The sequence below is a fragment of the Podarcis melisellensis genome (genome assembly GCF_964234715.1).
Source record: "Podarcis melisellensis genome assembly, chromosome: 6".
Classification (NCBI taxonomy): domain Eukaryota; kingdom Metazoa; phylum Chordata; class Lepidosauria; order Squamata; family Lacertidae; genus Podarcis; species Podarcis melisellensis.
The window spans coordinates 84,234,574-84,247,548 of record NC_138538.1 but is presented as its reverse complement, the minus strand read 5'-3'; the positions used below and the strand labels follow the sequence as shown (position 1 = coordinate 84,247,548).

General features: G+C 44.5%; 1 long non-coding RNA gene across 1 annotated transcript in view; it reads left to right on the top strand.

The window, feature by feature from the left end:
* The window catches only part of LOC309371915, a 399,586-nt gene that overhangs the window by 42,812 nt on the left and 343,799 nt on the right, over nt 1-12,975 (top strand). The gene's annotated exons all lie outside the window — the stretch shown is intronic.

The following is a 12,975-nucleotide window of genomic DNA, read 5'->3' as shown; positions in this document are numbered from 1 at the left end:
TGCACAGTAAATATTCAGGGGAGGGGGTTACTATTTTCTAAAACGATTTACAGAGCAGGAATAAAATATCCACAGACGGAAGGACCACAAGGGTCATCTAGTCCAACCCTGTTCCAACGCAAGAATCTTTTGCCCTATATGCAACTCAAACCTTTGACCCTGAGGTTGAGTCTCACGCTCGACTGATTGAGCTATCCCAGCAGACATGCATAATATCCATCTATTTACAGTGAGAGGATCTCCCATTATCCAAAAACACCATGTATGGTTCATGCATTTCATCACAAATCCTCCAGCAATATTTTATCTCAAGAAAATAGAGCCATCTCAGGGGAGTGGGTCTGGGGAATCAGAAAAACAAAATAATCCTACTACCTCATGGGGGAATATTGCAAGAGAAGCAAATAAATATTCAAAATATAAGATAGAACTTGTGATGGAAAATATTTTCTCCTGCACTAGACAGTAAAATATCATGCATAAGTATAGCAAGTTTAGAGGTTTTATTACATATCATTTGCTAAAAAGTTTTAAGAGGGTTCCTAATTTTATGAACTCCTGAAACTTGAATAGCTTTGGAAGTCGCAGAGAAAAAGAAGCAGATTGCTCTGATTCCTGCCTGGTAACAGTAAGGGCCATACCCAGGAGTTGCAAATATAAAAATTCTCATTATCTCTTTCCTTGTTATCCACAATGCCTTTCTACCCAAATTCACTGATGGCTGCTTCTTAAGTTACACGTAGTGGTGGTAAAATGAGTCTTCGCTCCATGAAGTGAAAATTACATATTCACAGGTATATATAAGTGTCCTGACTAAAGCAACAGGTTTCTGAATGGTGATTATTAATCTTGCAAAAGCAAGACAAAGAAGGCAAGAAACTGGTAAAAGATGTTGTGACACTTGCAAAAAAAAAAAAATGTTGGGGAAGGGCTTGCTGTAGTCCTATCTCTTGAGTAAACAGGTCAACACAGTAACAAGCCAGTTTGCACTTTTGTAGGAAGCAAAGATAAACAGCCCCGATCCAGTTAACACTTAGATGGTGAACAATCATAAGCAACAGTCACCACTTTGAACAGGGAACAAACCTGTGAGTCTAAATATAAAAATATATGTTGCTCATACACTTTTGTGGCTCAATAGCTCAAATCTCCTATGTTGCTTTGTGAAGATGCTGTTCCAAAACCTGTGCTCCAATTTCTCAAAAGACTTCATTCCACTGTGAAAGTCTTCTATTTTTCTCCCTCACTCTCACAGTACTTTGAAATTTATTTTGAGCTTCTTCAGAACTTTGGTGAGTGAAGGATTGAGCTTACTATATCATCGCAAGGTGGTTACAGGTAGTGTGTGTGTTCCCCGCCTTTTTACTGAACATTTCTCTACCACTGCAGCCTCCCTGGCCTCCTAAACTTCTTGATCTGGAAAACCCCATAAGTTATTTGATGTCATCTTCCCTTGAGTCCAGGAAACCAGAAGGCTGGCAAAAGAATGCCCCATTTTGCTTGCTGATTTTGTTTTTAAGGGAAGTGCTTCCCTTTTACTAAAAAACAAAAACAAAAACCCACACTGAGTTCTAATAAAAATAAAATTTCACTTAAAAAATAACAATGAACAGTTGTCCGGTGCAGATCACAAAGCTTTCCTACCTTCCTGTGTTTAAGAGGAAAGTCCAGCTGAATATGTTATGAGATTTTCAGGAAAGGTGAGCACCCAGGAAGGCTGCACAATGCAGATTTGTGCAATAAAAAAGGATCCTTGGAAACACCCTTCAGTTACCACCTCAGAAGGAAAGAATGTTCATGAAAACATCTGTACCCTACCCATAAAACTCCACACACACAAATTCCCTTCCCTTTGATAATTTTTGAATGCAATTTCTTTTTTTCATTGATGTGTTATGGTCCAAAAATGTGGGAGAAATTTTTGGCACAGCATTTCTCTGGAGTGACCCGGAAATATCCACAGAAATACCTGTAGATGTTTCACCCATACCCATGTATGAGTGGAAAGAGAGTCTAGCAATGAAAATTGAAAGAATATACACAGCACTTTGTATCGTTGCCACGCCAACTTTGTTCTTGTCAGAAGCAGGTTCCCGCCAAATTGCGGAAGGGACTGTGGGGTGCCTCCAAATGGAGATATATTTTAGAGCAGGTGCTACAGAAAGAATGAAGAGAAGGGATTGATATCTCTTGGGTAGGATCGTCGCAATCAATATTGATAGCTTGGCAGTGAGATATACAGGAGGAGGCCTTCCTGTCTGGGATGCTGCAGAGAAGATGGATGGATGACGCTTCCTGCAGAGAGAAACTTTATCATTGCAAGGATTCCTGTTGTGAAGCACAAGGGAAGTTACATGACAAGGCATTGTTTGACTGCGGGGGAAGTAATCCCACTCAAATGACGAAGGAAGGAATACTTCAGTGGCTCCCACTATTGTAGGACAATGCTTGGAAAGTGCTTTTGGGGGGCAGTTGTATTCACATGCTGATAAGGATGAAGAATGAGAACGAAGAATGAGAACGGGTCTAGGCAAAGGGTCATACACAGGCGTGTGCTTCACAGTGTGATGTAGTGGTGAAGAGAGGTGGACTCGTAATCTGGTGAGCAGGGTTCGCTTCCCCGCTCCTCCACATGCAGCTGCTGGGTGACCTTGGGCTAGTCACACTTCTTTGAAGTCTCTCAGCCTCACTCACCTCACAGAGTGTTTGTTGTGGGGGAGGAAGGGAAAGGAGAATGTTAGCTGCTTTGAGACTCCTTAGGGTAGTGATAAAGTGACATATCAAATCCAAACTCCTCCTCCTCCTCCTCTTCTTCTTCAGAGTTTGTACGTGAGAAAAGTACACTCATGAACTCGCTCGTGCTGTTGAAGCTTGCCAATAAGGCAGGACTTGAAGGGTGTGCTGAAATGAAGAGCTCAGCCTTCTCCAGCGATCTCCTACTATGATGGAGCAGGAAACAGAGGTGTAGTGGGGCAGAGTGAAGGGGAGGGGTTTGCCCTGGACATATTTTCTTTGAGGGTATTTTGTTTCTCACGCTGTCCCTGCCAGCACCGTGTTGCTTTGTGAGCCCAATCACACATCCCAGGTTCGCAAAGCTCTTCTTCTTCCTCTTTGTTGATAAGTTGTAGCCGAGTAAGATTGTCTTCCATGAACATGATCTTAACAGTGACTGTGGAGGCCAATTCTGGATCCACACATCTTTCCACAGTGGGGATATAGGTTTCCAGGCAGGAGATGATCCTGGTGATGGTTTGCCTTCCTCTTAGCTCATTTCTCCCTTTCGTCTTGAGTTTGAGCATCTTCAAAGTCCGTGACACCTTTGGTAAAGGCTGTTCTACAATTGGAGCACTCACAGGCCAGTGTTTCCCTGTTGTTTATTTTATTTTTGATTTGCCTTGAGAGAGTCGTCATACCTCTTTCGTTGACCACCAGCATTATGCTTTCCATTTTTAAGTTCGGAATAGAGTAGTTGCGTTGGAAGACGATAATCGGGCAAAGCAGCAGGGGGTTGTCAGGGCATCAGGAGGATACAAAAGGCACTTGCCCTTCTAATCAGCTGAATCCGGACTGATTGGAAGGGCAAGTATCTGCCTTGCTGCATCCTTCTCATGTCGCTGAAAGGATGGTGTCAGGAGGATGCAACAGACATGCACCCTTCCAATTACCGTAGTCTGATCCAGACTGATTGGAATAGCCTGCCCTGCTCTGTACTCCTCATGTCACCCTCTGTGCGCCACCCCATCCCGGCACACCTGGGCGTGCCTGCCCTGGGTCCCATGAAGACACATTCTGCCCCTGGCAGAGGATCCTCAGGTCTCCCTGGATCTGCTGCAGCGGAATCCTCCAAGTTGCAGAATGGTAATATCATATCCTTAGGCGGGATTGCGGGGCAGTGATCCTGCAGGTTCACCAGGGCGTGCGTCTAGACTTATTAAGCCTAACCCTACCTCACAGTGTTGTTGTGGGGATTAAATGAAGAAGGGGAGAACCATATACCAAGCCTTGAGCTCCTTGGAGGAAAAGGGGCATTATAAATGCAAACCAACCAACATAATAGAAAATTGCATTCATACGTTCCAACTGCATTTGGCCAGGAGGCCAGTCTCATTGCAGTAAAGAAAGGACTGGATGCGGTTCAGCCAGTAGGTAGAAGACCTGTGAAGCAGAAAAAAGCAAAATGCTCAGCGAGATGGAACAACAACAACAACAACAATTTATTATTAATACTCCACCCATCTTGGCTGGGTTTCCCACTCTAGGCGGCTTCCAACAAAATATTAAAATACAATAGTCTATTAAATATTAAAAACTTCCCTAAACAGGGCTGCCTTCAGATGTCTTCTAAAAGTCTGGTAGTTGTTTTTCTCTTTGACAGCTGGTGGGAGGGCGTTCCACAGGGCTGGTGCCACTACCGAGAAGGCCCTCTGCCTGGTTCCCTGTAACCTCACTTCTCGCAATGAGGGAACCACCAGAAGGCCCTCAGAGCTGGACCTCAGTGTCCAGGCAGAACGATGGGGGTGGAGATGCTCCTTCAGGTATACTGGACTGAGGCCGTTTAGGGCTTTAAAGGTCAGCACCAACACTTTGAATTGTGCTTGGAAATGTACTGGGAGCCAATGTAGGTCTTTCAAGACCAGTGTTATGTGGTCTAGCTGCCACATTCTGGATTAGTTGTAGCTTCTGGGTCACCTTCAAAGGTAGTCCCACGTAGAACACATTGCAGTAGTCTAAGCGGGAGATAACCAGAGCATGCACCATTCTGGCGAGACAGTCTGTGGGCAGGTAGGGTCTCAGCCTGTGTACCAGATGGAGCTGTTAGACAGCTGCCCTGGATACAGAATTGATCTGCGCCTCCATGGACAGCTGTGAGTCCAGAATGACTCCCAGGCTGTGCTCCTGGTCCTTCAGGGGCACAGTTACCCCATTCAGGACCAGGGAGTCCTCCACACCTGCCCACCTCCTGTCCCCCCAAAACAGTACTTCTGTCTTGTCAGGATTCAACCTCAATCTGTTAGCCACCATCCATCCTCCAACCGGAGGCCAAGTCCCCCCCCCCTCATGTACAGAATGAGGCTGGAGCTCCTGCAGGAAATAAATACCACAACGAACAACTGCTAAAGTCTTTATGGAAAACCCTGAGCTTTGGAAGAATGACAAGATTTGTGGTGCTACAGAGACTTTGGTCTCATTTGTGTTTAGCGGCGTTTACAACCCAAATCTATCTCGTTACCAACAGAGCTGCAAATTCCAAGGCGGATGTAAATTATGGCATTTGCTGCCAGTCTCCTGCAAAGAGGTAAGGTAGCTGGCTCAGGACCACAGAAGGGAAAGGGGGAAGAGGGCGGGGGAGCTGCTCTCCCAACAGCTACTCAGAGAGAAAGGATCGCCCTCTGGGGGATCGTAAAAATGGTCCCGTTGACAGCGGCGCTGAAAAGGTGGGTGCAAAATAAGCAGGGCCGTTAACAGCAGCTGTCACCATGATTAATGCTGATGAGCAGTAATGAATGTGGATGCTTTCAAGCAAGGCTCCTGGCTTCAAACTCAGTGACCAAACATTCATAGCAGGGGGAAAGAGAAAGAATGGGAGATTATCCTATTAGAAATAGTGTACATTGAAGGTCATAAAAGCTCTTTTTTAGGGGAGGGGAGAGCAGGGATCCAGCAGTCAAAAGCACCACCCAAACACCCCACCATGGGCTTTTATGAAAAACAGATTTGTTTTTTTGGAAAATGGCCATGCCTTGCTGTTAAAGGTTTGGGATTAATCCCAGACATCTTGCTAAAATTCCTTTTGCAGTAAATTCAAAATTCAGCAGCCAGGATTTTATCAGGAAGTGTGCCCGGAACCAACTCTCACTAGTTAGGGGAGATCTACACCAGTTAGTGGTTTGTTAACGTTGATGACCATACAAAATTTATTCTTCATGAACAGCCTTAAAAGCATCGTCATTCTGCCTGTCATTTTAGAGTTTACTTCACATGCTTTGGAGTTTCTGGTACAATTCCTGCTCCCTGTGTGTTGCAGAGGACCGTTGCTCGGTCCTAGCTCCTGCCAACCTAGCAGTTTGAAAGCACGTCTAAGTGCAAGCACGGTAGATAAATAGGTACCGCTGTGGCGGGACGGTAAACGGCATTTCCATGCACTACTCTGGTTCACCAGAAGCGGCTTAGTCATGCTGGCCACATGACCCAAAAGCTGTACGCCGGCTCCCTTGGCCAGTAAAGTGAGATGAATGCCGCAACCCCAGATTTGTTCACGACTGGACTTAACTGTCGGGTCCTTTACCGTTACCTTTTTATAGCAGACGAGGGAGAGCTGCCCACGTCCTTGGTTGAGTGAAATCAGCCAAGAAGGCTTGCATCATGTGGGGAAGGGTGGGGAAGGGTGCTAAGTGTTGCTAGCTGACTCAGTTGAAAAATCTAGTACTATTTCAGAAATAATCCCATCTGTGAGTGCACAAAATGCCTCATTGTACCGCTGCGGAGCTTTCTTAAAGGCAGCTCTACAGATCTTGATGATTTGTGGGCAGTGAACCACTTTGGAGCAGATCTGTCTCTCTGGATCACACCTTGCTGACCTGAAGCGGTCAACTTACATATAGGGCAGATGGATCGAATGTGGTGCCCTCCAGGACAGATGGATTGAATGTGGTGCACTCCATCACCCCAGGGCATTTTCCATGCTGACTGAAGCTGATGGGAACTGTAGTCCAACCATGTTCATAGAATCATAGAATTGTAGAGTTGGAAGGGACCTTGACGGTCATCTAGTCCAGCTCCCCGCAATGTAGGAATCTCATCTAAAGCATCCATGACAGATGGCCATCTGCTTAAAAGCAGCCAAGGGAGGAGAGTCCACCACCTTCCAAGGGAGTCCATTCCACTGTAGATCAGCTCTTACCACCAGAAAGTTCCTTATGATGTTTAGTCAAAATCTCCTTTCTTGTAACTTGAATCCATCGGTTCGTGCCTTGGTCTCCAAGCAGCAGAAAGCAAGTTTGCTCCATCCTCCATGTGGCAGCCCTTTAGATATTTGTAGATGGCTATCGTATCTCCTCTCAGTCTCCTCTTACCCAGGCTAAACATACCCTACTCCCTCAGTCGTTCCCCGTAAGGCTTAGTCTTCAGACTCTTTATCACCTTGGTCACCCTCCTCTGTCCACAATCCAGCTTGTTATTATCCTTCTTAATTTGTGGTACCCCTGCTATAGAGTGCTATCGACTCCAAGCCAGACTGGGGATGTCCAACTGTGATGCACAGCAGCAGGGACAATGTCTCCTCTCTCGCCCTTAGTGGCCATAGCTATCTGGTAAGATGGATGGACAGAAGACGAATACATAGGAACTGCTAGGCACTTTTGTATGCAGTGACATTGTGTCTTTGTTTAATCTCAATTCCGTTGCCGTACATATCTCTTCCAGGACGCAGGGGGCGAGCACAAGAGTTGCTTCTTGTTACAACTGCCAAGGACAAAAATCCTAATGTGTATGCGAAATGTGTGCACAAGCCTGGCTATTTGGTAAAACAAATCAGAGCTCCCATAAGATAAAAGGCACTGGTGTATGTAAAAAGCAAATACTGATTTGTGGTTTGGGACGATGTGTGAGTTACCATATGTGGCTAATATGTCTGTATGAAGTTCTGAACGGGGATTTTAGAAACGAGATTTACAACCTCTTTTGAGCTAATGCAGTGCTATTGGGGGAAGTGCAATATATTTGCCACTACTTTATGGAATAAATAATAAATGCAGAGGGCACCTCGGATGAAAAATCAATACAGAATGCTCTACCTACACGAGACTCCACATATTAGGCATTTAACTGCTGATTTAACTGGAAAATCCAATTACAAAGCCATAAGCGAAGCGTGGTGTCATGTCGGTCCGCCTAACAACCCTATGGGTGCTTTTAATGAGTGATGCTATGAGCACTTATTTCGTTTGGAATGTGTCACCTGCGGATGTTGTAAGTGCTGAACGGAGAGCAACTTTTAAATCCAGTATATACACCGGCCAATCCAACTTGTTTGTATAATTTACAGGTGTGAGAAATGCAAAAAGACTCCACGGAGGTTTCACTAGGGGCCAGCTGGTACCGTAAGCAGAAGCAAGTAGGGAAGTTTTACCTGGACTGAACCGTTTCAGAATGCAAGTGGTTACAGTGGTACCTCGGGTTAAGAACTTAATTCATTCTGGAGGTCCGTTCTTAACCTGAAACTGTTCTTAACCTGAAGCACCACTTTAGCTAATGGGGCCTCCCGCTGCTGCCACGCTGCCGGAGCACGATTTCTGTTCTCATCCTGAAGCAAAGTTCTTAACTCAAGGTACTATTTCTGGGTTAGCGGAGTCTGTAACCTGAAGCGTATGTAACCCAAGGTACCACAGTATTTGTATGCCCTTCTACAGGGAAGGGGGGATTCCTGCACATAGAAAGCTAGCACATAGAATCACAGAGTTGTTGGAAGGGAACATGAGGTCCATCTAGTCCAGCCCCCTGCAATGAAGGAATCTTTTGCCAAGGGTTCATCCTTAGCTTCCATTTTTTGGGGGGTGTTATGTTATAGCAGTTTAGAGTACAGGTCAGGGTCCACGTGACGAAATATTCTTACACTGTGTGTGCACATATGCATATATATACAGTGAAACCTCAATTTTCGAACGTAATCCATTCTGGAAGACCGTTCGACTTCCAAAACATTCGACAACCAAAGATCAATGGGCAGTCGGCAAAACCCATTGAGAAAATAGAGGCGTGTTTGAAAACGGAAGCAATAACATCCAAGTTTTTGGCATTCGGGTTCTGAATCGTTTGGCTTCCAAGACGCTCGAAAACCGAGGTTCCACTGTACATACTTATGTTCAATCCCTCCACATAGAAAACTAGATGGCAAAGAGGAGGGTTCTAGTCTAGACGTCACCTGGACAGGCTAGTTTTCAATGTGCAAGAATACGTTTGGGAGATTTCCTTTTCCTAGTACTTTCTTACCCAGTGGATTTGGAACCAAAACATTCATTTAGTCAAGTGAACAAAGCAGCTATACTTTCTTCTTAGATTCAGTTCATCTTCAGTTAAATCTGTGTGTGATTTGGGAGGCTTAAGAATTCTGAACCGTGCTGCATAATTCTTAAGCATCTGTGTAATATTGTGACTAGGTTATTACGACGTCCTGTTTATTGCATTGAATGCCACTTGTATTGTTTATTCATTTTTGAAATGCATATAATGTTGTGGTTTAATTATTCTGTTTCGTCTTGGTTTTGGCCTCTCTTGAACGAATTCAGAGGGGTTTTTGGGTGGGGGGCGGTATTTTGTCACACTGAGTTCACCTTTCTCTCATCTCTGTTTGTTTTACCAAGAACAACAAAATCAAACCCCAGCCAAGCATCTCAAAGCACTCACAGCGGATTAGCAATGGTAATAAGCATTTGTCGTGAAGTGGCTCTTGCCAACTGTAAAGTGGAACTTCTCACTCTCTCAGTTTAATGAGTTTAATAAAACTTAATGAAACATTTTTAAACTTAATGAAGTACTTGGGAAATGTATGGGGAAAGGATGTCTGCTCCACTTAAAAGAGGAAAGAGGCCATCTCACTGGAAACAACGCAGGTCCTGTTAAGCTTTTAATGTTCCTCCGAGGTTAATTTGCGTGTTTTCAATGTCTTGCGCAGATAAGTGTACCCTAGAAAAATCTTGTTAGAATAATTCGGAAAAATAAAAACATTCTCCTTTCATTACGTTGGCTTCACTGGGTGCTCAAGGGCCTTTTAAAATGATTTGTTAATTATTTACAGCACTATCGTACTAATATAAAAGAGGGTGACATCACAGGGAAGCTCAAGAAATGTAGGGCTAATTTGTTCTTATGGCCATTGGCTCACAGAACAGAAGAATTAAGGAATAAATGCTCCCTACCGCATCCTAACAAAGAAAGCATGATGCTTAGGTGTGGCATGGACCAAGTATAATGGCAGCTTTGGACTATATCCCATTAGCAGGCTTCCCATAGGTATTTATTATTTATTTATTCATTCATTAAATTTGTTAGTCACTTTATCTTGCCTAAGGCAACCCATAAAAAGGTAAAGGGACCCCTGACCATTAGGTCCAGTTGTGGCCGACTCTGAGGTTGTGGCGCTCATCTCGCTTTATTGGCCGAGGGAGCCGGCGTACAGCTTCTGGGTCATGTGGCCAGCATGACTAAGCTGCTTCTGGTAAACCAGAGCAGCGCACGGAAACACCATTTACCTTCCCACCGGAGCAGTACCTATTTATCTACTTGCACTTTGGCATGCTTTCGAACTGCTAGGTTGGCAGGAGCAGGGACTGAGCAATGGGAGCTGACTCTGTCATGGGGATTCGAACCAGCGACCTTCTGATTGGCAAGCTCCAGGCTCTGTGGTTTAACCCACAATGCCACCCGTGTCCCTAGGCAACCCATAGCGATTTGCAAAAACAAGCAAACCAATGAAAATGCCCGTCTTGCTTTCCCCCCTCTTTTTTGTCTTCACAACAACCCCACAAACAACATCACCCAGCAAGCCCCTTGGATGCATAAGTATTTGAACTCAGGTCCGGTTACTATTCCACACTGGCTTTCTCCCATGTTTCCCTTGTGGAGATGCTTCTGTTTAACTTCCTTCTAATAGTAACTTGGTGCCACAGCTTGCCTGAGTTTCAGGTTACACCTGAATATCTCTGTTATCACTGCCAGCCTCAAATACGAGGAAATTACTAAGCAGGTATGTACAGAGGTCTATTGCATTTTAGCACAATAAAGTTGCTACTGCAAGGAACCCAACTAAGTTATTCAAGTCCATTAATTTCAAAGGACCAACTCAAAGGTTAGCTACAGCCCACTATTTTTTAGAGTAATCAGATAAGGCGCTGACAGAGAACAATTGTGCACCACCACCACTAGGTAACCACAGACCCTCAGCTTACAAATTCTCCATGTAGCATGAATGACTGCTGTAGGCAGAAAATGTCTGCAATCCTGGTCACCTGTGGTAAGCAGCAATGGCTTCCAGGTGACCAGGCTGGCAAGGTTTGTTCTCTTCTTCCTCTCCTTTTATGCCGTTTGTCTCCAATGTTGTGGTTGTTGTTGTTGTTTAGCCATTTAGTCGTGTCTGACTCTTCGTGACCCCATGGACCAGAGCACGCCAGGCACTCCTGTCTTCCACTGCCTCCCACAGTTTGGTCAGACTCGTGTTTGTAGCTTCGAGAACACTGTCCAACCATCTCATCCTCTGTCATCCCCTTCTCCTTGTGCCCTCCATCTTTCCCAACATCAGGGTCTTTTCCAGGGAGCCTTCTCTTCTCATGAGGTGGCCAAAGTATTGGAGCCTCAGCTTCATGATCTGTCCTTCCAGTGAGCACTCAGGGCTAATTTCCTTAAGAATGGATGCATTTGATCTTCTTGCAGTCCGTGGGACTCTCAAGAGTCTCCTCCAGCACCATAATTCAAAAGCATCAATTCTTCGGCGATCAGCCTTCTTTATGGTCCAGCTCTCATCTCCAATAGGTTACGTGGTTGCAGGAAGGCTCTAAATCTCTCTGCAAGCCAGCAAGCTTTGTGGTAAAAGGTTGCTGGCCTTTGGTTTAATTCAGCCGCACTCTTCTTACATTCTTAGGATTTGAACTTGAAAAACAACACCACTCAACACAGGGAGAAGAATCAAGCATTATTCATTTACTCCCTTTCTGTGCTCTTTCAACATAGATTTAATGAGTTCCCCAGCCCCTCAGTTAGTGATTTCTGATCATGCGTGAGCCTTTATTTGGCCCTCAGTTTTCCAGATAATGCCCTCAGAATATTTAGAGGGTTGTTATTGCTGCCTTAGTGGCAGTGGAGTGATTCCAAGTTCGATACTGGCATCTCCCAGGATTGTTTGCAATACACAATACCTCCCTCTACACACTTGTCATAATATCTTATATTTTGCTAGCCTTTAAGGCTTTAGGGCTTGCCTTCAATTATTTGAGAAACATAAATACTGAATGACAATTGAGCTCCATCTCTTTTCTTACACCCGAGTATAAATGTTCACCACTCACCTGTCTGTTCTGGTCTTCAGGCCCCCCCCCCGCCCCCCGCTAGAACATCGCCATTTGATTTCTGGGACTGTCAAACTCACATCTTTGAGCAACGCTGGCTTTGTTTCAAAATCTTCAATCCCAAAGAGAAATGAATGAACTCGCTGAACTTCTGCGGAACAAAGAACTGTAAGTGCTCTAAAGAAACAAGCTTGCCTTCGCAACTGCAGTTGACAACATAGCTGCGGAATTGTGTGTGTACGGAGAGAAAGAGAGGCATGTCGGAGACTTCCTTGTAAGAGCAGGTCTGTTAAGTGACTCCAGTCAAAGGCAAAATCTCCCAAAGTCCCTTTGTCTTACATGGAGCCCCAGGCAGAGCTCTTGACTCACTTTTGAAATGTACACACTCATATTGACCTTTGACTTCCAATAAAAATATATTGTACAACCAAGGCTTGTTCTTTTTTTAAAAAAAAAAGTTCGTGGGTGAGATTGGATCATGACAAAAGCTGCCATTGCGAGAATCTTTGCAACCTACAGACAAGATATTAGTACAGTGGTACCTTGGTTTATGAACTTAATCCGTTCCAGAAGTCCGTTCCTAAACCAAAGCGTTCTTAAACCAAGGCGTGCTTTCCCACAGCAGCGGGGGACTCAATTTACAAATGGAATACACTCAACAGGAAGTGAAACATGTTCTTATTCCAAGGCAAAGTTCACAAACCTACTTCAGGGTTTGAAGCATTCTTAATCCAAGTTGTTCATAAACTAAGCTGTTCTTAAATCAAGGTACCACTGTATTTTAAATCAGGGGCTGTTAAAGTGTCTCTCTCCAGATATTATTGAACTCCAGCGCCCATCTGAAGGCAGCCTGTATAGGGAAGTTTTTGTAATGTTTAATGTTCTATTATGCTTGTATAGTGGTACCTCGGATTACATA